Source organism: Megalops cyprinoides, chromosome 8 (genome assembly GCF_013368585.1).
Source record: "Megalops cyprinoides isolate fMegCyp1 chromosome 8, fMegCyp1.pri, whole genome shotgun sequence".
NCBI lineage: Eukaryota > Metazoa > Chordata > Actinopteri > Elopiformes > Megalopidae > Megalops > Megalops cyprinoides.
Genome location: NC_050590.1, coordinates 36993563 through 37019815, shown reverse-complemented (window position 1 = coordinate 37019815; position 26253 = coordinate 36993563). Strand labels below are relative to the sequence as shown.

At 45.3% G+C, this 26253-nt stretch overlaps 1 pseudogene; it reads left to right on the top strand.

Annotated features, from left to right (window-relative positions):
* Nucleotides 1-660: 660 nt before the first annotated feature.
* The window catches only part of LOC118781684, a 39005-nt pseudogene continuing 13412 nt past the window's right edge, over nucleotides 661-26253 (top strand).

Sequence of the window (26253 nt, the reverse complement as noted above, 5' to 3'; positions counted from 1 at the left end):
ATACAAAAAAAAAAAAAAAAAAATCTTCCAAAATATGAATGTTCGTCGTCAAGACAGTAGGTACATTATTGCAAAATTAATATTATTAATATTATAATGGCAGAAACATAATGTGGCATTTTGGTGGCAACATGTTTGGTGGGTCTAATTGGGAAAGGTATAAACCTACAAATGAAAGTGGTGCAAGCTGTGCTCTCAAAGTCCGACGTTGCTCAGTTCCCTCGTGCCTGTCTGGATAATTGAAGGTTCTCCAATCGTATTAAAACGATGTGAATCCGTCGCAGCGAAAGAATGTTTCATTGTAGTTTCGCAGCTGTGTGCGTTCGTGCGCTGCTGAATTGAAGACAAGCGCGTATCTCTGCATAATGCTGTACAGGAGACATCGAACGCTTAACCATAACCCGGGCAAGAGACAATACGGAACAAGAATAAAGTAGCTAAGTATCTCTGGCCGCGAGCAGGTTTGTATACAATCTCTATTTTAAAACGGTTTTTTTTTTCTTTAATTTTAAACGTTTTTTGTTATAAAAACAATTACTGGGCGTGAAATGCCAGGTGGGCTGATATTAATATTAAGTGTCTATCTCAGGACAGGTTGCCCCCATCAGAACTCTGTCCTTCAAGTTGGAACCCAGGGCACAACAAAGACAGGACCGTTGTGATAGGATCTGGCATGTTCCTGAGATTGGACTCATCCGCGACTGTCGACTCTATTACCATAGAGGGCGGAGGTAAGGCTAACTCTTTCAGTAAATTAATAATATAATAAGAGTTCATAACTGAATAACTGTTCATAACTATGTATTCAAAACCAGTGCGAAACATTCTCATGTATTGAATAGGTAAGTATTTTGTAATGTATTGTAACTTAAGTGCTTAAACTGCTTGATTGATTCATTCATTCATTCGTTGGTTTTTAAGGGGTTTTGGTTTTTGATGACAACTCAACGCATGATATTGTGCTTAAAACAAGACACATTCTGATTCGAGATGGAGGTGAATTGCACATCGGTTCGGAGAAGTGCCCCTACCGCGCCTCTGCTACCATAGTTCTCTACGGAAAGTCAACAGACGACAGTGAAGTTCACAACTTTGGAAGCAAGTTCATTGGAGTGGACGGCGGAGGGACAATGGAAATGCACGGAACGTAAGCCGCTCTCATGGACGTCCTGGCCAGAACATTGAACCCCATGGGATTGCAGTACGGACCATACAAATTCGAGAGATTCTGGGGCAGCCGCTGGAATCAACGTGAGGGTGATTGACGATGGCACAGGTCAGGTCTTAGCCTCGGACCGTTTTCGATACGCACATGTGTGTGAATGACAGCATGAGGCTGAAAGAGTTCCTCAATGGCCAACCAACGGGGGTGATCTTAGCCATGGCAGTGGGAGACTCCGCTGCAAAAAGCCTGTCAATCGAGACCCGAGAATTTATCATAGAGGTTTTGGGGAGCAAATTCATCAAGCACCTGGGTTACAGGTAAGAGTTGTTGTTTAAGCATACTACTTATAAACGTTACCAGAAGCAGTTAACACGCGGTATTATTCCCGAGGGTAATGGGCTTTTGTGGTTGGTCGGCTGCTCCACCATGGACAGCTCCTGTTGATCACGCTGTTTTTTTTCCTGGACGCATTGGGCTGTTGCAACAACAGATCGCAAAGACGTCGCAGCTTATCTACCAAACATGTCAATTACTAATTCAGTTTTGATGAGTACTGATTTTTAAAAGTCTAGTGAAATTTATTATGACCGGCACCTGTTTACCTCTTCGTTTTAGCGAACATTAACCGCTTCTTATTTGAAAGGTGTTTGGGGAATTGACGTGCCGGCTCACACACTGCGTGAGACGTTCCTCCTCATATGTTGCTGTCTTTGACCGCTCTGCGCCAGAGTGACCTGGAATGTACCTACATGCTCTCATTGAGTCCGTCCTGGTCCTCAGATTGCTTGGGACATATTTCTTTCTGCGCAACAATTTGGCATCCTGCAAGGGAAATAAGCGCCCATTTTATGTGTTTTATGTGTTTTCTCTAGCCTGGCGGCCATGGGCTGTATTCGGCTCTGTTCATAACCGGTACCACCAAACTAAGTTATATTTTTTATCCATTCACCAGTGGAATGGGACTGAGCAATGGTTTTGGAGCTGTGTTTTCACCCCTGGTTCTGCAGAACTTTCAGTGTCTGTTGGTTTTCAACTATAACTAGTCAACCTTCTTTTATTTATTTATTTAAAATGTACTCACATCTTGTATGTTTGTCTAGATAACAGAGTATGTGACAAAATGAAATGTAAGCTGTACCCACTCAAGACAGATTCTCTTAATGGAATCTGTAAATAAAAATTTGTTACAATTTACATTTTTGTAAATGTAAAAGTATAGTTTTTGGGTCCAGAATAATCTAAGTAGTGGTCTTCTTTTTGCAGAAAAACAAACACTTAAGTCTTCTCTTGAAATGTGTGCAGTGCAACAAGACAAGTGGTTAACCACTAAGACAAACACTACAGCGGGTCCCATCCAGTGGATCTCTGGTACCAGTACCAGAGCCAAACTGTGGGGTAAATGTTGTCTTTCATACCCAGGCAGCCATGGGCACTGGTGGGAGTCCTACGGGCAGGACCTTTTTCAACCACAGAGGGCAGGAGGCCCTACACCTGGAGCGGGACAACTGGCATGGCCATCGCTAGGAGAGAATTCCGCACATACAGCGGGATTCGCTTCACTGTCACTGCCTACAGTGAATGGGTAAAAGGTTTAGTGTCACTGTTCTACATGCTTATGTAGCCTTCATTATCATGTTATTAAAATGGCCATGCTTAAGATGAAAATGCTCTGAAATGCTTTCACACTCCTCTGCTGCATTGCCTTTGGCTGCCCCATTTGTTTTTGTATCCTCTCCACTGACCCTCGTGGAAAAGGGATGACCTGCTAACCTGGTCGTTCCATGAGAGGCAAGGATGAGTGATGAATTAAGCTGGGGTTCAGTTAGTTTTAGAAACAATATGATACCAGTGAGCAAACTGCATGGACGAGTTATAACTATACAACAGCATGTCAGCCATCTGCTAATAAGCGATGAATAAACATAGAAGTCATTAGAGAAGGTATTGGCTTGTCCTGACTGGACAAAGTGCCTGTCTCTTCAGTCTTAACTTCCCAAGTGCTGCTTTCCTGTCTGTCGGCCATACAGGCTCACCCCATATTGGGTTTAAGGTGGAGGCCATGAAAGGCTTGGTGGTGGACCTGGCAGAGGATGTGTCGAGCTGGAAGCCTGGAGACAGAGTGGTGATCGCAAGCACTGATTACTCCATGCACCAGGCAGAGGAATTTGGCTTGCTGCCCTGCCCGGAGTGTAAGCGCAGCCAGGTCAAACTCGACGGTATGTCCTCTGCCTTTTTCTCTCAGTTAGAGCCCGAGTGGGGTTCCATCAAGGACACTTCATGGGATACAACAATGGTCCTTGTGCCGGGCCTTCCCACTGTGGTTTAGGAGGTCCAGAATCCAGTAGGTTTTCTAGTTTTTGTTAAACTGCAGGACTGGGAAGGGAGACTAGACAGGTTCAATGAAGAGAACTATCATTATGTATTTGAATAGTGTTTAAGTGCCTGACTGGAATGAAATATTCTAGAAGCTGTAGCTCTTTGCATTGAAAGAACATCTGTATTCCTCTGCAGAGTATTTTTAGTTGTAATGTGCCCCCTCCATCACCCTCATTTCCAAAGAATGACCTACAGGTAGCTTTCAGCTCCAGGCCAAAGGTGTAATTGTCTAATAATCACTTTTCATTTCCCCTTTAACCCTACTGATCACTCAATTAGAATTGAGCATTAGCATGGTGTTAGAATGACTAGGTGGCAATTGCAGGCACAGGATTCAGCTGGAAACCTGGGCAGGTATATAGGGGGCGCTGTCTCTAATGGAGTGCGTGCTCTGTGTTCCAACAGGCAAGCCCCGTTATCTCCACATTGGGGAGACTGTGGATGGGGTGGACATGAGGGCAGAGGTTGGCCTTCTGTCACGGAACGTGAAGATTTGCAGTGACATGGAGAGTTCCTGCTATGGAGACAACCACTGTGACCTCTTCACCCATGACACCTTCGGTGGGCACATTAAGGTGAGCTCACTGCCAATAGTACAGTTCCAGAGGCTATTCCACGATCACCTGTGTATTTCTGTCTGCATACACATATTAATGGGACTGAACAGTAATTCATAATTTCAACATGAACAGCAGTCATTAAAGTGGACTAACTTCAACTAAAGCAAAGGAGCTCAAAGAGAAAATGGGACCGTAAAGAGAGAAAGACAGATAGAGAGAAACATTAGTCCACAAAGTAGCTTATAGTCCACTCTAATAGGGTGTAGAATCCTTTCTTATTTTCTTCATGTTTCAATTGAGAGGGGGGGTCAAGACGGTGAGAAGGGAGAACAAGGGAAAGAGAGAAGGGGCATAGAGAAAGGTGTGGGTTAAACTGACACTTTGAAAGGCTGAATGACGTCAATGCATGCAGCAATTAGCTGCAGACAACAGGCCAGTCAGAATAGGAAGAGATCTCTTTAATTCTGTCTTGCTGTATTTCTATATCTCTTCACTGTATCTCTGCCTCGCCTCATCACTCTCTGCTGGTCCCAGCAGATCCAGAAGAGGGTTCCGGGCTTTCACATGTCGGGCGTGGAGCTGACCAGAGCTTGGCCAGCAGAACTTGGGTAGCTACCCTGTGCACTTCCACCTGGCGGGAGATGTGGACCAGAGGGGCGGGTACCACCCCCCAACCTACCTGGACAACCTGTCCATCCATCACTGCTACTCCAGATGTGCACTGTTCACGCCACTCATGGACTTGCTGGTATGTCTTGCCATCACAGAGCATGCTCTTACAGAACAACAGCATCACTCACTCATACCCAGATATGCAGGACTTCAAACCTCAAGGAAGCCCAGGCAGAACAAGAGTCACTATTTTGTCATGACAAGTGCTTAAAAAAGTGTGAAGCAAGCCTTTTTGCTTTTGCTTTACACATCCTCAGTGCTCCAGACAAACACATAAATCTGGCAATCAGCATGTTCAGCTTGAGGGCCGGTGTGGCCTTCACTGGGTAAGATGCATGAGGTACACATGACAGTCAGATTTGCCCACGGTTTCCCTGTCCCCCTTAGGTGAAGGATGTTGGTTGCATATGACACTTGGGCCACTGCTTCTTCCTGGAGGATGGGTGTGGAGCAGAGGAACACCTTCTACCACAACCTGGCTTGCTCACACGGCCTGGCACCATCCTGCCCACCGACCGCGATGAGGCGATGTGCACAAGATCCGCACAGGTGTCTCGGTGACTACACACCCATACCAAGCACCGACTGCCATGTAAGTCCACAGGGGACAGCACCAGAGGATCAGTAAGCTCGACCTTCACAGTTGCCAGAGTCCCTGATATTAAGAGCTGCAAGACAGAACTGGTTTATTAAACTGATTTATGTGTAAAAAAGGCCTAAAATCTCATTAGTCTCCAATTTCTGATATGTCTGTTATTTTTTTTTTCGCTTTTGGTGTTTTGAGGGCTGTCAGCACATTCTGGATTGCTAATCCTAATAACAACCTGATTGGCAATGCTGCCGCTGGGGCCCAGGTAAGTGTTGTTTTGTTGACTTTTGTCAAAAAATGTAATCATGGAAAGAACTTAATTAATTAACTTAACTGCTCTGTTAAGTCCAATGGATTGATTGCCTTCAGCTAAGCTGTAAATCTAAAGGCGCCAAGAGGGGGGTAATGTGAGCTCATACAAACATGACCCACAGTCACCACGACCTGGTGTTCCTCCTCTCAGAAGAGCCGTTGGCTTCTCAGTTGAAAATGGCCATGTTTTGGGCTAAGTTGATTCCTTATTTCCTCAGTGCGGTATGTGTGCATGTACGCAGGGTACTTGTTTTACCCAGAAAACCCTCCTCTCTACAGGATGTCGGAATGTGGTTCATATTTCACCGTGTTCCTACTGGACTCTCTGAAGGCACATACCCGGACGGCCAAGCTGAGCTGACACCACTGGGAATATTCCAGAACAACAGGGTGCACTCTAACTTTAAAGTATGTGACATGCTTCCCCTCCAAGGTCTGTCTCTGACATAAGTTAGTCTCTTTCCCATTCAAACTGTCATCTCATCTGAATTATGGCACTGAAAGGAGCCCCTCTGTAAATTTTACTTTGATTTGTTATTCTTTACCTGTAATATGCTGACTTTAAATGCTTCAAGTGCATAGCAAAGCTGCAGGTGTACAATATATTAGCCACATGCTAACTAGGGTTGAGTATCGTTTGGGTTTTTTACCGATACCGGTGCTAAAGTGATACTTTTAAAACGGTACCGTGCCTAAACGGTGCCTGAACCAATACTTAACCCTTTCGCGTGTACAGTCACACTGGTGGGATTAGCCGTTTAGCGTGTATGCTAAAACCGGTGCGATTAGAACACGAGATTGGAAAAATTCTAGCTAATTCTAGCTTTGAGGGAACAGCGATTTAACATTAAAAAATATAGTAAATGCGGCGGTGAAAACTATGAGAAGCTTAATAATGCTAATGAAAACATAACAAACTGCTAGATAGCATAAAATAAGTTACGTGCAAAAGGTTTAAAAAAAAGCACAAAACGACGATCGACGACATTAAAGAATGGCTTTTTTATTGCTAAGGCAAATTTGAACTTGAAATCGAACAATACATTAACTGTTAACAGTTTAAAGTATACTTAAATATATAAATAAATACAAAACACTTAACAAATTTACATGACAAATTCACATAATAGATAAAACCTAACCCGACTACAATAACACTAAATAACAGTTACAGTAGCCTACTCTAACGTCTGTTTTGGAGCATCAGAGGGCAAATATTCAGAGGGCAAAAAACAGCGCTCAGGCATTTAAGTGGCACCAAAATCTGCATTGCAATTCAGTCCAGTAGATACCGGTAGTATAGGAACGTTTCGGTACCCAACCCTAATGCTAACAGACATATAGTAGCACATTATAGGAACTGGCGGTAGACAGGAACAAAGAGTAATGGAGTAAACTTGAAAAAAAAACTTGAATCTGAAGCAATATGAACATTTCAGTAAGATTTAGGTGCTCAGATGTCTAAGGACAGTGAAATGTGCATGCTTTGAAGGCTTCTATCAATATATATGAAAACATTTACTTACTGCATTGAACTGAAATGGCCATTTTTCGCTCATGCATGGGGTGGGGGGGCAGGGAGCGCCATGCTCTAACATCATAGCATGACATTTTTGTGGAAGCAAATGGTGCTTTCTCCAATGTGAAACTGTTTCTGAGGGTTTGGAGATTCCTGCTAAAAGGGAAGAAACAATGTTTTCACAAGTAGATTTTTGTGCCACAACCATCAATCAATTTCACAGTGAAAGGTTTCCATATTTTTCTGCTAACACCCATTCCAAAAGAAGTAATGAACATCACTTGTGTCCATTAAATCAAATTTTTTCATGTTTATGAGACAAAATTTCAGCACTCATAATAAAAATTATCATTTCTGGTATATACTGGTTGTTGCTTGAATATTGCAACATTTTCATGTTTAAAAAATCTTTCTGCATTCTGGGCTGCTTCTGTTTTATAACATGCTCTCATAAAGATTTAGAGGCCAGACTTAGTGTAAGACACTTAGTGTAAGGCTTGCTGGAAATAGCAGAACTGAGAAAATTAAGGTTTTTCCTCTTACACCATGGTAGGGCTAAACATATAGTTAGAGAAATCAGTCAATCAAAATCTATATTTGTAAAAAGAAAGAGCTTTTTATTTCTTCTTGTTAACAGGGGTATGTTTTAACATCATAAAGAGGGGATTGAGAAGTTGGTTTTGCAGGAGTGGTTGTGTAGAAACAGCAATGATTTTTGGAAATGGTTAAAGTTACTTATTTAATAAGACCTTTGTGTCTATTTGCTGTTGTGGTGTTGCTGTTTGTGGTGGTTCTAGCAGGTTTCTGGATGTCACCAACTCAACAGTGAACAGGATTGTTAGTTTGCTTTTTATGTATGTATGTGCTGACAGCTGTACTCTGACCGGTTCACAGGCAGGGCTCTTCATTGGGAAAGGGGTCAAGACAACGCATGCCAATGCAGCCAACCCAAGAGAGTACCTCACCATCGATTATGCCAGGTACAGGGCTCACAGCAGAGCCACTGACATACCCTTCACTCGCTCCATCTTCTACTTGGGGGTCCTTAGTTTTGTGTCAATAACCAGAAGTTTCCAATGTCAAGCTGTTGCCCAAAAGAGGAAAATACCTTTGTCTTTGAGTGATTCTGCTTCTGCTGCTAGAGGAAATAAGGATCCACATTCTGTGTTGCAGCTTAAAAGTGTATTTGGACCCATCCATATTCAGCATGTGGCCTTTACAGTTAATCCTTATAGGAGGAGGTTCATTATTTCAGCTCAGAGGATATATTCCATTTGACTATATCTGTGCAATTTACACTTTTATGAGACAGATTTTCCGCAGGCCATTATGTGGTCTCATATCACTGTCTAGAGATTCTCTTGAAACATTGTGTGGGAAATGTGTTATATGAATTTAGCCCTTATTAGTGTCTTACACTATCTGCTTAGAGTGGTAAAGAGTCATTTACATTTGTTAAGAAGGCCTGGCACATACAGGAAATGTGGCATCAAATGGATTTTTAATGAACACACACTATTTGGAGAGATAATTGTGTTCCATTGGAAGCAGAGGGTTTTTTCCTTCAGAGATGAATTAAGTCATTTTGAGGACAGGCTATTCGCAGGCTGGCTGATTTGTCATTTGCCATGCCTTTGTCCAACCACCCCTGGGTGAACAGTCAAGGATGGGTTTGTCAGAGGTCAAACAGAAACCAGCCATGATGTGTTTTGTCATGGTGCACTATAGGAGTAATCCCAGTGATGAAGCTGAGCTTTTTCCTAATGCCACCATTAGGGTGGCTGTATTGGGATTTGTGTCACATTATATACTAGTTCAGTGTTATATATTAGTTTAGCTTTATAAATGAGCTCAGTAGATGCCCATATCTAGAGCAGTGCTCATTGCTTACATGCCATTCGTTTACACAGCTGGTTGTTTACTGAAGTGAGTCAAGTGACTGTGTGTCAGCAGAGTTGAACATGGCAACCTTCTTCCTCAAAACATGTCTAGCCTCCTAGCAGCTTATGTATAAAGAACTTGGGCAAAAAAAGCTTCCTGACTCCTCTCTCTCCCCAGGTTCCGCCCTCACCTGAATGCTGACCCCACCCAGCCACGGGTCCCGGCCCTCATTGATGGGCTGATCACTTTCAAGAATAATGACCATGGCGCATGGGCCAGAGGGGGCGATGTCATCTTTAGGAACTGTGGGTAAGTGAGGCTTTCCATTGTTACTGATGGAGCTCACCAGGCTGGAAAAACCTCTCAGGAAATGCGAAAATTTAATTATAATTTTTTGATTATTATAACTATTTTCAAATCAAACTTCAAAGGCGCTGAAGATTACAGATTTGTGGATCCTGGTGAAACCCTTTTTTTAACAAGAGGAAAAAGGACCAGTAGGTTGGAATTGTAGAGCCACAGAGGAAGTTGTGGAGAGGCAGAGAGAAGAATTAAATACAGTACAATAATTTAATGCATATACTTTGAATATAAAGCTTATTGTGGTGGTTTTTGAACATGTGTCCATCAGATGGAGTTTTTTTCCATTTAAAAAAACTTCCAGTGGAGCATGCTTCTCAAAACTGCTGCTAACGAACTGCAAAGGTGTGATAGTGTAGCATAGTGGTTAAGGAGCAGGACTTGTAACCGAAAGGTTGCCGGTTCGATCCCCGCTGGGACACTGCAGCTGTACCCTTGGGCAAGGTACTTAACCCACAATTGCCTCAGTAAAATATCCAGCTGTATAAATGGATGGCATTGTAAAGAGCTGTAACCTATGTAAATTGCTTTGGATAAAAGCATCTGCTAAATGAATAAATGTAAGACTATGACTGTTTTTCTTTGCAGGTTTGCTGACAATGGCATCGGCCTTACTCTGGCGAGGTAAGGCTGCGGGCATTCTTCTCTTTAAGTTTTGAAGAAGCTACAGAAAATAGAAATGCTGCAACTCCACATAATACTGTGTCCTTCACTCACTTGCTCACTCACTGGAATTCTCCCTAAAGAAATGCCAGTACCTATGTTTTACCACTAAGTGGCAATGATGGCAGAGGTTTAATAGTGCATGCAGATAGGCCAGCCAAGAGAACATTGCAGTAGTCCAGTCTTGAGATGACCAGTGCCTGGACAAGGAGCTGTGCAGCATGTTGTACAGTGCAAATCTGCATGATCTGGTAGTTGTAGCAATGTGGTCTGTAAATTTCAAATCTATGTCATATAAATAATATTAGTTCCATTCATTCTGATTATGTGTGGGCATCTTATGTGGATTTGAAACTGCTGTAATGGACAATCATCCACAAAATTGAAAAAAAAAAAAAACCCCATCCGATTAAAATGAGTTCATTAAACAGAGAGGGCTTAATCCAATAGTCATCAAAAACTCCCTTCTGTGCTGACAGACAGAAGTAATGCTGATATAATGCACCCATTTCCAGACCATTAGTGGCTTAATCAAAGTCTGTTTAGCACCAGTGCATTCATTAGCTCTTCCCTCAGCATTGACCCTGATGAGTGCATAGCGAGTGTTAATGACACTGGTGCAGCCTCTCTGGCTCCCTGTGAATGAGACTCACAAAGGTGCAGAGGAAGGTTGAGAGATGTAGGACGCGCTTCTCCCCCTGCTGCATGCAACGTAGAGCAGGGGCCATGTGAGAGTTGTCCCCGTTTGCTTATTGCATCTGTCAGAGCTTAATTATGAACATTAATGGTGACGGACTCAACTGCCAGGTTCCCTGGAGATGCGTTTCTCCAATATTTTGGTCTGGCATGCTGTGTCCTTTGCGAAGCCATGCTGATATAGATTCAGCAGGAGACCAGTTAGTCATAAGAATATATTGGTCTGCAGAAGGATTTAGTTTAAGCCTCACTTCTCTCTTTTTTTTTCTCTCAACACGCCAGTGGCCAGTGAAGCCCAGAGAGCTGTTAGTATCTTTACATATTCTCCTCCTTTAGTAGAGATTTGTGGGAGGAAAAATAAATGAAGCCAATGTTCTCCTGAACTTTTTTATGTGTTTCCCATCCTGCAGTGATGGAACTTTCCCCACTGACGAAGGTTCAAGTCTGGAGGTGACAGACTCCATTTTTGTGGGGGAGAGCAGTAATGTGGGGAGCCACGGCGGGCAGAACAGCTACTGGGGTGAAGGAGCCAACAAAAAGTATAGGACCCTCCCCAGAAACAAGTCAGTATTTAACAGTAATATCTGTGTGTATTAACTCATGCTGAGTCCTGTTGCAGCCCTTTCATAGAACACTGCAGCCCTATGTGCATGTGTAGGTGGGTGTATGTCATTGTGTGTGTGTGTGTGTTTATGTGTGTGTGTATGTGTGTCAGCATATGTGTGTGCATGTATGAGTATGTGGCTGTATATGTTCATGTGCATTTGGGTGTGTGGGTCAGTTTGTATGTGAGTATGTGTGTATATATGTGTGTGATGGAGTGCCGTCACTACAGTTGAGTATGCGCTCTGACTGCCATACCAATGAGCCTGGCTCTTTGGCATCGTGGTCAAAGTTGCATGGTTGGTACCTCGTAGACCCAGGTTCGAGGCCGGATGGGGTGGCTGCTTTTGCCCTTCGCTACAAATGGTGTTAGGAGTGGGATGGCTTGCCATGAGGCCATCAGAGGTGGGCCCAGTGAGGGGCCCAGTGAGGGACCCCAGAGATGGGTGAAGCACGGTGTGGGACCCCAGAGATGGGTGAAGCACTGGTGAGTGGGGCACCCTGGGATGGGAGAAGTATGGCAGGGGAATGTGTGAGGGACACGTCGGTGCGTGAAGCGCATGGGCACGCTTCCCGAAGGGGAGGGCAGTGTGACGGAGTGCCATCACTACAGTTGAGTATGCGCTCTGACTGCCATACCAACAAGGCTCTTTGGTGTCGCGGTCAAAGTCGCATGGTTGGTACCCTGTAGATCCAGGTTCGAGGCTGGCTGGGGTGACTGCTCTTGCCCTTCACTACAATGTGAGTTTGTGCAAATACATGTCAGTATGTATGTGTGTATTTCAGTGTGTGTACATGTGTGTTTGCATGCAGGTGTGTGTGTGTGTGTGTATGCAATAAAAGCAGAGACCCATACAGTGTTCAAGACCAGGCTTAACACAATGCTGGATGCACCCTAGTGCAAAGGTAGAATGATGAACTTCTATGGGCCTATATTCATTGTTAAACTTTTGTGGTGAATGCCATGAAAAAGTCCATGCAGTCTACTGGTTGATAGCAACAGACACAGAGCTACATCCTTCTGTTCTTGGTGATATGCGATGGACCAATTTAAGTGTCTAAAGCAAAGCCCTTTTATATGTTTTTTTTTATTTTTTATAGGACTTTCCCAATTCGGGGTTTCCAGGTGTATGATGGCCCAGTCAGGCTGTCCAGGTGCACCTTCAAGAAGTTCTCCCCCACTGCAGACCGATTTTCCAGTGCTGTGGGCTTCTTCATGAAGAATGCATGGCAAGGAAGTCCCCAGAACAACATCTCTGCTGTCAGGATGGAGAGAAGTGTAAGCACATCCTTAAAGCATGTGTGTGTATGTGTGTGTGTGTGTGTGTGGGTAGGTATGATGGGGGGTGAGGGGGGCATTGAGACCTCTGCTCCATCCCACTCCTACAGTTGCATATGTGTACTTCACTGCTTGGAAAGTTCTGGAATCATTTCATATTTCTCCTGTAATTCTGTGTGAAATGTGACATTGTGCTGTTGGAATCTGCAGGAGCCCCAGCCAAGAATGGACTCTGGAGCATTAAAATAGATCAAGTGCTGCATGGAAAATTAATTTAGTTGAGGGGAGGACAGAGATCACAGCATTGCAGCATTACACCTCCCGCTTTCCCTTGCAGCCAATTTAAGTTTACTGTCTGTTGTCATGGGACTAGCATCTACATATTTGTTCTCTTGCTGAAGCTACAGCTCACAAACAACAACTTGCTGGTTTCTAAAGCATAGTTTGTGATGTACTAATCAGAGCTGTTTTCATATATGAACTCTGGACAATGTCCAGAGAATCAGGTCTGGTCATTGTGAGTTTAGAAACGTCCAGATTTCCTTGTGGTATTTTGCAGTTAGACGCCACATGCATTCTCACGAGTGAAAAGTATTGCCGAGATCACCTAAAGTATTCACGAGTTTAAGTATTTTCAGTTTTTTTCTTTTCAATGTCTTACCTTTCGGTGGTATGGGCACATAATGTGGCACGGAGGAGGAGAAGGCGAACATAGCTATTGTACTTTTGGGTAGCCTATGAAAAAATATCACACATAGCCATCCAAATGGTGCTACCAGTACACATAATTTATTATTAATTATGCATTTATTATAACAGGAAGGTAAGTTTTTGTTGTTCACTATGTAATGTTAGGTCACCAGTTCACCCATCTCACTATACCTATCACTATTACTCAGCTACAGCTTAGCTAGCTACTAACCAGATAATAAACTACTAACCAATGTTATTAATCATCGTAAGAGACAATTTTTTGGAGTATAGCTATAGCTAAATATCTGTTTAACAATTGTTGGACTCAATATAACATGTATTTGGACATATTCGCAATATCAACGAAAGAGTGGAAAGCAATATACTGGCAAGCAGAACAGAGTACAAAGCAGATGTTTGTATTCTTCCGGTTTTGCACCAGTTGCATGATAGAAACGCCATCAAAACGCCCACTCGCTTGCTGTGCATTCTCCGGACAATGACCTGCTCTATTCATACATGGCCTCAATCGGACATTACATGGACTTTGTACTAGGGAGCTGGCAGGGCAAAGTCCGTTTAATGTCCGGTCCATCTGATTCAGACATTTGCGTTCTCACATAAAGCTCCTCCAGGTAATGTCTAGTTAAGTTCAGGGTTGCAGTGCATGTCTGAAAGGGGCTATAGAGACTAATCTCTGAGCTGTGTCAACAGACAGAGGTATTGTGAGGGAAAGTGTTCATGATATGAAGGGATATGAGATGCAGGCTCCTTGTTATCAACTCTATTAGTCTGTGACTGATAGATTCCTGCTAGTGCATGCATCAGTCTCACATAACTTAGACTAGACCATGCCCTGCTAACCCTCTGTTTCATTTCACACATACTGTTTATGGAGATGAGATAGTATTGATCTGAAAACATGACTAATACATGCATGCCTGTTTAAAACATGTTGTTACAAGTAATACAAGTAATCTTATCAGATATAAAACTTCTGTGGTTGCCTTTTGGTGATCCTATCATCCATTTCTACATTTACATTTATTCATTTGGCAGATGCTTTTATCCAAAGCAGCTTACATAGGTTACAATTCTTTACAATGTTATCAATTTATACAGCTGGATATTTATTGAGGCAATTGTGGGTTAAGTACCTTGCCCAAGGGTACAGCAGCAGTGTCACAGCAGGGATTGAACTGGCAACCTTTCTTTTTATGAGTCCTGCTCCTTAACCACTATGCTACACTGCTGCCCATTTCTGAGAAATTGCTGAGGTCTCATGCTATAATAATCATTAAAAAAGGATCAGGAAATGGTGAAAGTGCTTGCTGTTGTAAGCAGCACAAGACTGAATACTACAGCTCAGGTTCAATCCCAGTTGTGTCAGCCAATGATAGTCAAAAACCCATAGTGGTGGAAAAATTTGAACCTTCCTTCTTAACAAAACAGTGCCCCCCTGCTGTTTGGTCTGGCTAGTGGCATAAGACAGAAGCTTTCATATTAGCCTCCCCCCCAATAGACAGTTAAGAACATCTATTATACAATTCAGATGACAAAGGGGGAAAAAGCATCAGGTATTCCAAAATTGTTTTTCAAAAAAAAAGAAATGATCAGGAGCAATGGGGGTGCAGTTGCTGTCCTCTCAGTCCTCAGTCTTTCATGCTAATTATCAAATTTATTCAATGACTGTCAAGGCGGCATTAATGTAACCCCTGTTTTCCCCCCAGATCACTAAAGTCCACCAAGGGGCTCATTTATTCATTATTTATTTATATAGCATTTTCACTATATGTCTGTAACACAAAGTGCTTTACAGAAATGAAAAAGCTAAATAAAATAACACACGATAAGACAGGGATACACCATACATAAATTCTTATAAAACTCCTCCCAACTCCCTCCCGTCCCAGGAATACAATAAAACATTAAAAACAATAAAATAATACAAACCGGGAATAAAAGAAATAAGACAAAAACTCAATAAAAGGCCTTTTTTTAAACAAGTATGTTTTTAAGTCATGATCTTAAAGCTGAACCTGAAGGAGAGTCTCTGATATCTGTGGAACGTGTTCCACAGTTTTGGGGCATAAAAACTGAAAGCAGCCTGGCCTCTAGTTTTTAAAGCAAACTTTTGGGACACAGAGTAGGCCAGCAGAAGATGATCGCAGTACTCTCTCTGGTTCGTGCAGTATGAGTATGTCTTGAATATATTCAAGTGCCATCCCCATGTTTTGCCTTAAAAACCAAGAGTAAAATTTTAAAATCAATTCTAAAGAAACTGGAAGCCAGTGCAGGGATTTGAGTACCGGATAATGTGATCATATTTTTTAGTCCTTGTCAGAACCCTGGCTGCTGCATTTTGAATGACCTGCAATTTTGCAGTAACATAGCTGGGGAGGCCAGTAAACAAGGAGTGTAAGGGCTCAGGCAGGGACTCAGTCGCAGACCAAGAGAGGTTCAGGTTGCAGGCGGGATTATAAATGACGGCAGGAAAGTAGCGAAACAAAAGCAGGCAGGGTCGAAAACCAGAAGGCAGTCCGTGGACAAAAACAGGGTCGAATAACCGAAGCAGGCAGGATCAGGAACCAGGCAGGCAAACGATCAGGCAAAGGGACAAAACGGCAGGCAGAAAACGAAGACGAAGGGCAGGCAGAGTCAGGCACGGAGAATACGAAAATCCAAAAAAACTGCGGGAACGAAACAGGTATGAAAACGCTGAGACGAACTGGCAAACAAGACAGGAACAAGCAGGGTAGAAATAGGGCTGGGACACAAGGAAAAACAAAAAGCACATGGACAGGGAAAAACACAAAAACACCACAGCTAGGGGGGGTGAAGCCCTGACAAGTACCCACCCCCCCCCCCCCCCCCTACGGACGACCCCCAGGCGTCACAGCGGGTTCGCCAGGGTGCCGGCGGTGGAAGTCCCGGATGAGGGCGGGGTCCAAGATGTCACCTGGCAGGGACCCAGCACCTCTCTTCAGGACCGTAGCCCTCCCAGTCAACCAGGTACTGGAGTCCCGCGCCCCCGTCACCCGAACTTTAAGCAGGCGGCGCACGGTGTGTACGCCTCCGATCCATCGATCAGGTGGGTGCGGTGGCGGGTGCGCCCGGGGTGCAGGACAGAGCGGGCTGCGGAAGACGGGCTTGATCCTGGAGACGTGGAAGGTGGGATGTATGCGGCGGAGCGGAGAGCGGCAGCTTCAACCGGACCGCTGCGGGACTGATCACCTTAGCAATGGGGAACGGCCCGATGAATCGGGGGGTGAGCTTGCGGGAGTCCGTTCTGAGGGGAAGGTCTCTGGTGGAGAGCCACACTCGCTGACTTTGGCGATAACGAGGGGCTTTGGAGCGGTGGCGGTCGGCGAATCGCTTAGCCCTGAGCTGACGGCTCGCAGCCAGGGCGAGCCGTGCACGCCTCCAGGTGCGGCGACATCGCCGGATGTAACGCAGCTGCCAAGGGGACGCCGACTTCCTCCTCCTGGGCAGGAAACAGAGGGGGCTGGTAGCCCAGGCAACAATGGAAAGGGGACAGCCCCGATGAAGAAGATGGCAGGGAATTTACGGCGTACTCCACCCAGGGCAGGTGCTGGCTCCACGCCGACGGCTCCTGGGAGGTCAGACATCGCAGCACCGTCTCCAGTTGTTGGTTCGCCCGCTCGGTCTGGCCGTTTGGACTGGGGGTGGAACCCCGACGACAAGCTGACTGAAGCGCCCAGCAATCTGCAAAACGCCCTCCAGAAGTGGGAGGTGAACTGGGGACCCCAGTCAGACACCACGTCGGAGGGCAGGCCGTGCAGGCCGGAAAACGTGATGAATAAGCAGCTGCGCTGTTTCTTTTGGCGGAGGGAAGTTTAGGTAACGGAATGAAGTGGACAGACTTGGAAAAATGGTCGACGACGGTGAGAATGGTTGGTGTTACCATCTGACGAGGGCAAGCCAGTGACGAAGTCCAATGCGATGTGGGACCAGGGTCGTCGGGGAACTGGCAGGGGTTTGCAGCAGACCGGCAGGTGGCTAGTTGGACGTCTTATTCCGGGCGCAGACCGAGCAGGCGGAAACGAAGCAGGGAATGTCCTCCCTCATGGTGGGCCACCAGAACCGCTGACCGATGAACACCGCAGTACGTCGGGCACCAGGGTGGCAGGCAAGTCTGGACGAGTGCCCCCATTGCAGGACCTGTAAACGGACAGACTGAGGAACAAAGAGACGGTTAAGGGGGGCAGGAGCTAGTGCACGGCTCAGTCCGGAGGGTGGCGCGGACGGTGGTCTCGATGTCCCACTGCGCTGCCGCAACCACGCACCGGGTAGGCAGGATGGTGCTGGGTTCTGGGGTCTCGCCTGCTGGCGCGAACTGGCGAGAGAGAGCGTCAGGTTTCCCGTTCTTGGTACCCGGTCGGTAGGACAGGGCAAAGTCGAACCAGGAAAAGAACAGGGACCAGCGGGCCTGTCGGGGGTTCAGACGCTTAGCCGACCTGATATATTCCAGGTTTTTATGGTCGGTCCACACCAGGAACGGCGTCTTTGCCCCCTCCAGCCAATGCCTCCACTCCTCCAGTGCGAGCTTCACCGCCAGCAGCTCCCGGTCGCCGATGTCGTAATTGCGCTCGGTGGGCGTGAGGCGGTGGGAGAAGAACGCACAGGGATGGAGTTTGTTGTCTGCAGCCAAACGCTGAGACAGGACGGCCCCCACTCCTATGTCCGAAGCGTCCACTTCCACAATGAACTGACGGGCAGGATCAGGCTGTGTCAGGATGGGCGCAGAGGTGAAGCGGCCTTTCAGGTTGCGAAATGCTGCTTCGGCTGCCGGGGTCCAGGAGAATGCCCTGCTGGTAGATGTCAGAGCCGTGAGGGGAGCTGCTACAGTGCTGTAGTCCCGGATGAAGCGGCGGTAAAAATTGGCAAAACCAAGGAAACGCTGCAGCTCCCGACGAGAGGTGGGGCGGGGCCACTCCTCCACCGCACGGACCTTCCGCCGGTCCATTTGTATGCTGCCCGCAGAGATAATAAAACCCAGGAAGGAGATGGTGTCACGGTGGAACTCGCTCTTCTCAGCCTTGACATAGAGGTGGTTCTCCAGCAGGCGCTGGAGAACGCAACGGACATGCTGGACGTGTTCGGGCAGGGAGCGAGAAAAAATGAGTATGTCGTCTAGGTAGACGAAAACAAACCGGTTCAGCATATCCCGTAGGACATCGTTCACCAGTGACTGAAACACAGCAGGGGCATTAGTTAATCCGAATGGCATAACCAAATATTCGTAGTGACCGGTGGAGGTGTTGAAGGCTGTCTTCCACTCATCCCCCTCCCGGATGCGGACCAGGTGGTAGGCGTTGCGGAGATCGAGTTTGGTGAAGATGGTGGCCCCCTGCAGTGACTCAAAAGCAGAGGACAGGAGCGGGAGGGGGTAGCGGTTCTTCACGGTAATGGCATTGAGACCCCGGTAATCAATACACGGACGAAGAGAGCCGTCCCCGGCAGGTGAGGAGGATGGGCGAATAATTCCAGCTGCTAGGGACTCCTGGATGTAGCGATTCATGGCCTCAGTCTCCGGCGGGCATAGGGAGTACAGACGCCCCCTAGGTGGTGAGGAGCCGGGCAGGAGGTCGATCGCACAGTCATACGGACGATGCGGGGGAAGTGAGGCTGCACGGGACTTGCTGAACACGGGCTTCATGTCCAGATACTCCGGCGGCACTGCCAAAAGGTCCGGAAACTCCTCTGGTGTGTGAACGACAGGTGACACAGGAGCTAGGGCCTCATGCAGACAGTGGGAGTGGCAGAACGGACTCCAGCCCAGGATCTTGTTGCCCTGCCAGTCGATGTGGGGGTTATGCCGCGCCAGCCAGGGATGACCCAGGACTATGGAAGCTTGCGGGGTGTCTAACACATGAAAAACGATCTCCTCGCGATGGTTGCCGGAGATGAGGAAGCTCACGGGGGGAGTGGCGTGGGTTATACGGACCAGCGGGGCCCCGGTGATGGCATGGGCCTCCAGAGGTGAGTGCAGCGGGACGCGGGGAAGATGCAGGCGGGCCGCCAGGTCGGCGTTGATGAAGATCCCATCGGCCCCCGAGTCAATCAGGACGGAGACCGCGTGAGGTTGCTCCCTCGACGAGTAAGTGGCAGAAAATAGAGGAGGGACTTCAGGGGACTGGCTTAAGGGGGTGATGCTCACCTGTAATCCCCTTGCTACAGGTGAGCGCTGGCCTTTTGCTGGGCAGGTTGCCACGAAATGCCCAGGCTGACCACAGTACAGGCACGCCCCGGCGCTGATCCTCCTCTGACGCTCAGCCGGGGACAGACGAGTCAGGCACGTCCCGTCAACAGGGTAATCACGTAGGCGATCCTCGCCCGGTCCGTGGGAAAGTCGCAGACCAAGAGAGCTTCAGGTTGCAGGCGGGATTATAAATGACGGCAGGAAAGTAGCGAAACAAAAGCAGGCAGGGTCGAAAACCAGAAGGCAGTCCATGGACAAAAACAGGGTCAAATAACCAAAGCAGGCAGGATCAGGAACCAGGCAGGCAAACGATCAGGCAAAGGGACAAAACGGCAGGCAGAAAACGAAGACGAAGGGCAGGCAGAGTCAGGCACGGAGAATACGAAAATCCAAAAAAACTGCGGGAACGAAACAGGTATGAAAACACTGAGACGAACTGGCAAACAAGACAGGAACAAGCAGGGTAGAAATAGGGCTGGGCTGACGAGGAGATGAGACGCAGGTGGGCAGGCAGGCAGGCGAAAGGCAATGGGGCAATCAGGTGGGCGGGGGACCAGGCGGGGGAGCGGGGCGGGGCTGGAACACAAGGAAAAACAAAAAGCACATGGACAGGGAAAAACAAAAACACCACAGTTAGGGGGGCGGAGCCCTGACAAGGAGTTGCAGTAGTCCAGTCTAGTTGTGATGAAAGCATGAATTATTTTCAGCAATTGGTAGTGATAAAAATGATCTTATCTTTGCTATATTTCTAAGATGATAAAATGAGACTTTGGTAAGGGATTTCACATGTGATTTCAAACTCAACTCAGTGTCTTTAATTACCCCAAGATTCCTAACTAAAGACTTAAAGTTGAACATTTCAGAAATTTGATCCATGCAAAACAATTGTTTTTGCCTCTTTTGACCTACGAGAAGAGCCTCAGTTTTGTCCTGATTTAGCTGAAGGAAGTTTTCTGACATCCAGTTTTTTATATCAGCCATGCACATAGTTAGAACCACAACTGAGGATCTTTCCCCAGGCTTAATACTAACGTACAGCTGTGTATCATCAGCATAACTATGGAAAGACACACCATTACTATGAATAATATCACCAAATGGGAGCATGTAGAACAAGAACAGCAAAGGGCCAAGAATTGTTGTGGAACACCACAGTTAATACTGACTTTTCTTGACTCAGACAACAAACATTTTTCTATTGGTGAGATAAGACTCAAACAATTTTAGTACCGTTTAGAGTTGGACTAGTACCATTACGGTACTAGTCCAACTCTGTTTTTAAGCCGATTAATTAAGATTTTATGGTCCGAAATCCTGACTGGAACTTCTCAAGAATATTATTGTCATTTAGAAATTGGCTGAGTTGTTTCAAAACAATCTTTTCAAGTACTTTGCTAGGAAAAGGGAGGTTTGAAATGGGTCTATAATGGCTTAGTAGTATTGACAGTATTAGACAGTATTGTCAAGATTAGCCTTTTTGAGTACAGGTTTAACAATAGCTGTTTTCAAGTTGGCTGGAAAAATCCCTGTGGAGAGTGAACTGTTTGTAATTGCTAAGACAACAGTAGACAGACTGCTAAAAACTGCTAAAAAAGGATCTAATGGGGAGCTAGCCGATTTCATCTGATAAACAATTCCTGAACAATTTTCTCCATAAATGTGTAAGAAATGCTTCACAAACTACAGGATGGAAGGTCACTAACAGAAGAAGATGTAGGCGGATTTATTAGACCTATAGTAGAGAAAAGAACCCTTGAATTGTTTTTGTTACTTTCAGTAACTTGGGAAAGATTCCTCTGGCCAACCGGATGGCTTTGTTATAGTTCATAAAATCTTTAAAAATCTCAAAATGCACTTGCAAATTTGTAGCTCTCCATCTACGTTCTGCTTTGTGACAATTGTGTTTCAACCCACAAACCATTGCATTTTTCCACGGTGTTCTGCATTTTACAGGAACCATTTTAGTTTTAACAGGAGCAACAAAGTCTAGAGCCGTTTTAACATGGCTGTTAAAAAAATCTACCAACTCATCTGTAGATAAGAGATTAAGGGAACTTAAAGATGTTTCAGGCCTAGCCATATACTCAGAAAACTTGGCTGCAGCTGTAGAGTTCCAGCAGTGTTTCTTAACTCTTCTAGTAATGTTCTTATTCATTACAGGTAATATAATATTAAAGAAGACACAGTAATGGTCAGAAACAGCAAGGTCCTTAACAGTAGTCTCCACAATAACTAGTCCTCGAGACATGATCAAATCTATAGTGTGACATTTGTTGTGTGTAGGCCCTGACACATGCTGTGTGAAATCAAAGGACTCTATTAACACCTTGAAATTCCTTTCCTTAGAGTCTGATTCATTGTCAATATGCAGATTAAAATCACCAAGAATGAGTATTTATCATATGTTAACACTACCATAGAAAGAAAATCAGAAAATTCAGGCATAAACAATTGATTAGTTTTGGGAGGGTGGCACAGACCATATGATATTGCTGAAAAACTAAGAACATCAGTAACTCAAATGATGAGAAGTCATCCAGAGCGACAGAATTGCATTGAAAAATATTCTTATTAATCATAGCTAATCCCTCTCCTTGCCCGAGGCTTGTGGACCTGGCTGCAGACAGGGGGCAGGCCTCTACCAGAGGAACATGATCACTTGCTCTTAGCCTAGTTTCAGTTATCATGAAAAAAACAATATTGTATGACATAATAAAATTGTTAATTATAAAAGTTTTGTTTGTGAGTGATCTGACATTTAATAGGCAACACTAACATTAACCGTACTAACATTATGAACAGAGAGTGGTTGCAGAGGAATGTATATGAGGTTACTAACATTTACAGTGCGCGATGGAGAAGTCTTAGGCCTCTGTCTTTCTGAGGATATTCTGGCTTCAATTTTCAAAATAAGATTACAGTTATTGACATTGTTTAACTCAGGAGGCGGATGACATATTTCTTTAACAGATAGTCAAGCAGTTGCAGCTTTTTGAATGTTAGTAGACAGCACAGCAGAGCCTAGTCTGTTGAGGTGTAAACCATCCTGCCTGAAAAAAGCCAATCTTAACCAAAAAAGATCACAGTTATCAATAAAACCAATGTTGTTCTTAGCACGCCAGGTAGTAAGCCACATATTTAGAGATAGGAGTCTGCTAAAGATTTCACAGCCCCTCTTGAATACAGGTAGAGGACCAGACAAAATAACCTTTTTGTTGAGACTTTTTAGTTTCTCACAGGTCATATGGAAGTGGTTTTTCAAAGTTTCCGTTTCCCTTGTGTCACTTGTACCTGCATGCAGGATAATTGTATCCAGCTTTTCGTATTTCAGCAGGTTTAAGACATTTTCAGCGATATTGGCTATATCAAGGACTCTAGCGCCAGGGAGACATTCAACATGTACTTTTGCATTGACAGATGAAAATTTAACATTTCGAATAATGGAGTCTCCAATTAAAAGTACCTCATCAGTGTCCGTTTATGAGCATTCATACTCACTGAGCACCTCAAACCTGTTGCTAAGCATGAGTTGGGATGGTGCAGGAGGGCTGCTGGGCTTTGGTCCTCTTCTTGCAGTAATCCATTTGCCATTCGTGTTTGGAAGTGGTGAGCTAGCAACTGAAAGTTCCAGCAGAGCAGGTGGGGGCTGTAGTTCCTTTTTTCTACACCGTGTAGTCCACTTTCTGCTAACATTACGGGGTGATGAGGAGCAGATTGTGGGGGGAAGGTCTGGACATACAGTAGAGATATTGTGACAACTTGCATCCACAGCCTGTTTGCATTTTGCAATTTCTTTGAGGGTTAGAATGCGCTCTTCCAATAGAATTGTTTTGCGATTAAGTTTGTAGTTAATCCTGCATTTGTCACACTTGAACTCATCCACAAAATCACATTTACAATCACAAACATCTTGCATGATGTACAAGGCAATGACACTGTCAAAATCAATCTTTTAATCCAATTAGAGTTGTTCAGCAGTGCTGCGTTGATAGATGTAAAGGACAGCAGCTCCACAAAGCGATGACATCAGCCATGCCCTTGCCCAGAGCTTCTCCTGTTCCACTATGCTCTGACTGACAGACTCCCCTGAAGGCAGGGTTAGGGCCAAACAATTGTGTACAACCAGCGCATCGAAACTAATCATAGAAAGTAGTTGTTATGCTACATTTGGTGAAACCCATCTCAGATAATCTGATTCTCAGTTCATTCTGCAGTGACCTCTGCCACTTTTCTGAGGTTTTTTCCTGTGCAAGAGAGACGCTTGTGAACCTTGCACAGAAACTCAGTCTGCAACAGAGCCAAATGACATGCACAAATTTCAGGCCCTGGCCTGAGGTATTTGTTTGTGTGAATTCCTCCACTGTGCCTGGACCATTCTCCTCCTCCTCAGCTCAGTTCTGCTTCTCATTTTCTCTGAAATGAATAGACTGAGATTTCCTTTCTATGTCTGGCCCATGCCAGGGTTCAGCCACTGCATGATGGGGATGGTGTCAGTGTTGTGCAAGTTCACACTTCACAAGAGCTAGCTCAAAGTTCATTGTTACGCAGGGTATGGGATATGGGCAGTTGGTTGCGAGCTGTTGAGCTGTCTATCTGGTGAGTTGCACTAATAAAAACGTCTCCAGTATGGAATAACGCCGTCCGTGTTTATTCATCAAGCAGTAACTTTAACACACCCAAAGATTCTGAATCTTGTGCAAACCTGAACAAGCTCAACTTCATGTTCTTTAGTTGCAAATGGATACATTCAGGTTCACCATTCACCAAAAAAATGAGCACATTCCATGAATGTGCTCTTTTAAGACGTTAATGCACAACACTGGATGGTGTAACAGGGGAGAGTGAGCTCAAAGCAGTCTGTGAAGGGGAGAGGTTAGAGAGCAATCATCTCTCTGTTACTCTGGCTCTGGAATGTCAGATGAAGTGATCTGACCCTCTTAACAGAGTGGGACTCCATTTTATGATTGAGGGATATTAATGAGGCAGATTTTCTTTTATGCACCTCAAGTCATTTCTCCATCAGGTACAGACACGTCAATGAATTATTTCAGAGCACACTGAGAGATTATTCCAGTCAAAACTTTTCATGCCAGCAAAGCATCTGTTTAGTAGAGTGCTTGGCTATAATATTACAGCTGCATCAGTACATTCAAACAGACAAAGCATGCTGGTTTCTTTTCAGCTCTCAATCTGTGTGTGTGTGTGTTTGTGCATGCACGTGTGCACGCATGTGTGTGTGCATGTGCGTGCATGTGTGTGAGTGTGTGTGTGTGCGTGTGTGTGTGTGCATGCATGTGTGTGTACAACTTTTGAATTTGACTTTTTGATGACATCCAGGTGGGGCTCAATGTGTTCTTCGGCCGGCCGGGCCAGTGGTTTGGTGCCAACAACATGGACGGGGACAAGACATCCATCTTCCATGACCTGGATGGCTCAGTGACGGGCTACCCTGACTCTTACGTTGGCCGTGTGGACAACTACCTCATCCGCCACCCTGGATGCCTCACCATCCCCAGGTGGAATGGTGTGATATGCCACGGCCAGTATGCACAGGTGAGGCCCTGAGGATCTGCTTAAAGAACCTTCCATCTGGTATGATGGACAAGACCATCAAGCTGTCAAAGCCTGTAGAAAACTGAAATGTCCCACATAGGGACAGGAGATATCTCTGTGAACAGTTTAAAACATTGTTGGGCTCCGGAGACTTTCTCAGGTTTGCGAGGCCCCAGGAAGGGATTATCAAAACCTCTGTACATTTCTAGGATTCTGCAGATGACTCTGTGAACGGATTCAGAGCAGGGGGCTCTTTAGGAGGGCGGCCCCCTGGGATGCAGCCAATATTTCACAGACTTGTGTGATTTAGTGTTCCCTTTTCCCTGCAGTGGAGCACCTCGCAATTACAGCGGGTCTGCTCAGATAACCTCAGGCCACATTGGCATCTCCACCGTGCCAGATTCCTTCATTTTAATACCTGAACAAAAAATGTTTTTTGTTTTTTTCTTTTTCTCTCTTCTCCATGCCTGTCCTGGAACAGACATAAAATGCAGTGTGGTTGCATGCATACTTGTTGTTGACACTTTTCACCTTTAGACTCATCTGCTTACTGGTGTTACATTCACATTTGTGTGCGTTTGACATGTTATGTTTTTTTGGACATGCATTCAAGGTTCAGCTTGTTTCACCAGAAATCTGGTTTCGAAATAGATACATAACTGCCTTGCAGGTTCAGGCCTGGTGTGCCCATAGAGGCAAGGAATTATGGAAATGAAACAAAAAACAGTACAAATGAACACAGTGTGATGGGGGTATGTTGGGAGGGGGGTTATGTCGTTCATTCCAGCACTAATCCAGTTTTACTTGGCTCTGTTTAAATTGCATGTGTCATCTCCATCCAGTCAAGCTTGGAAATTTGAAGAATGTCAAAATATCTGGCAGTGAAGCACAGCTGCCTGTCTGAACACACCACAACCGCAGGGCAAGTGTTGTTTGTGACCTGTTTGTGAGTGGTTGGTGCGGTCAGTGTGGTCAGCAGGGGAACCGTGCTGGTCAGACCAACCTGGTGGAACATTTGGATCAATTAACCTTTAAACTTCCAGAATGGTGGCTCCGCGGTTATGGCCCTTCTGTGAGCAGGACTGTCAAAAGGCATGTGAATCCAGCCA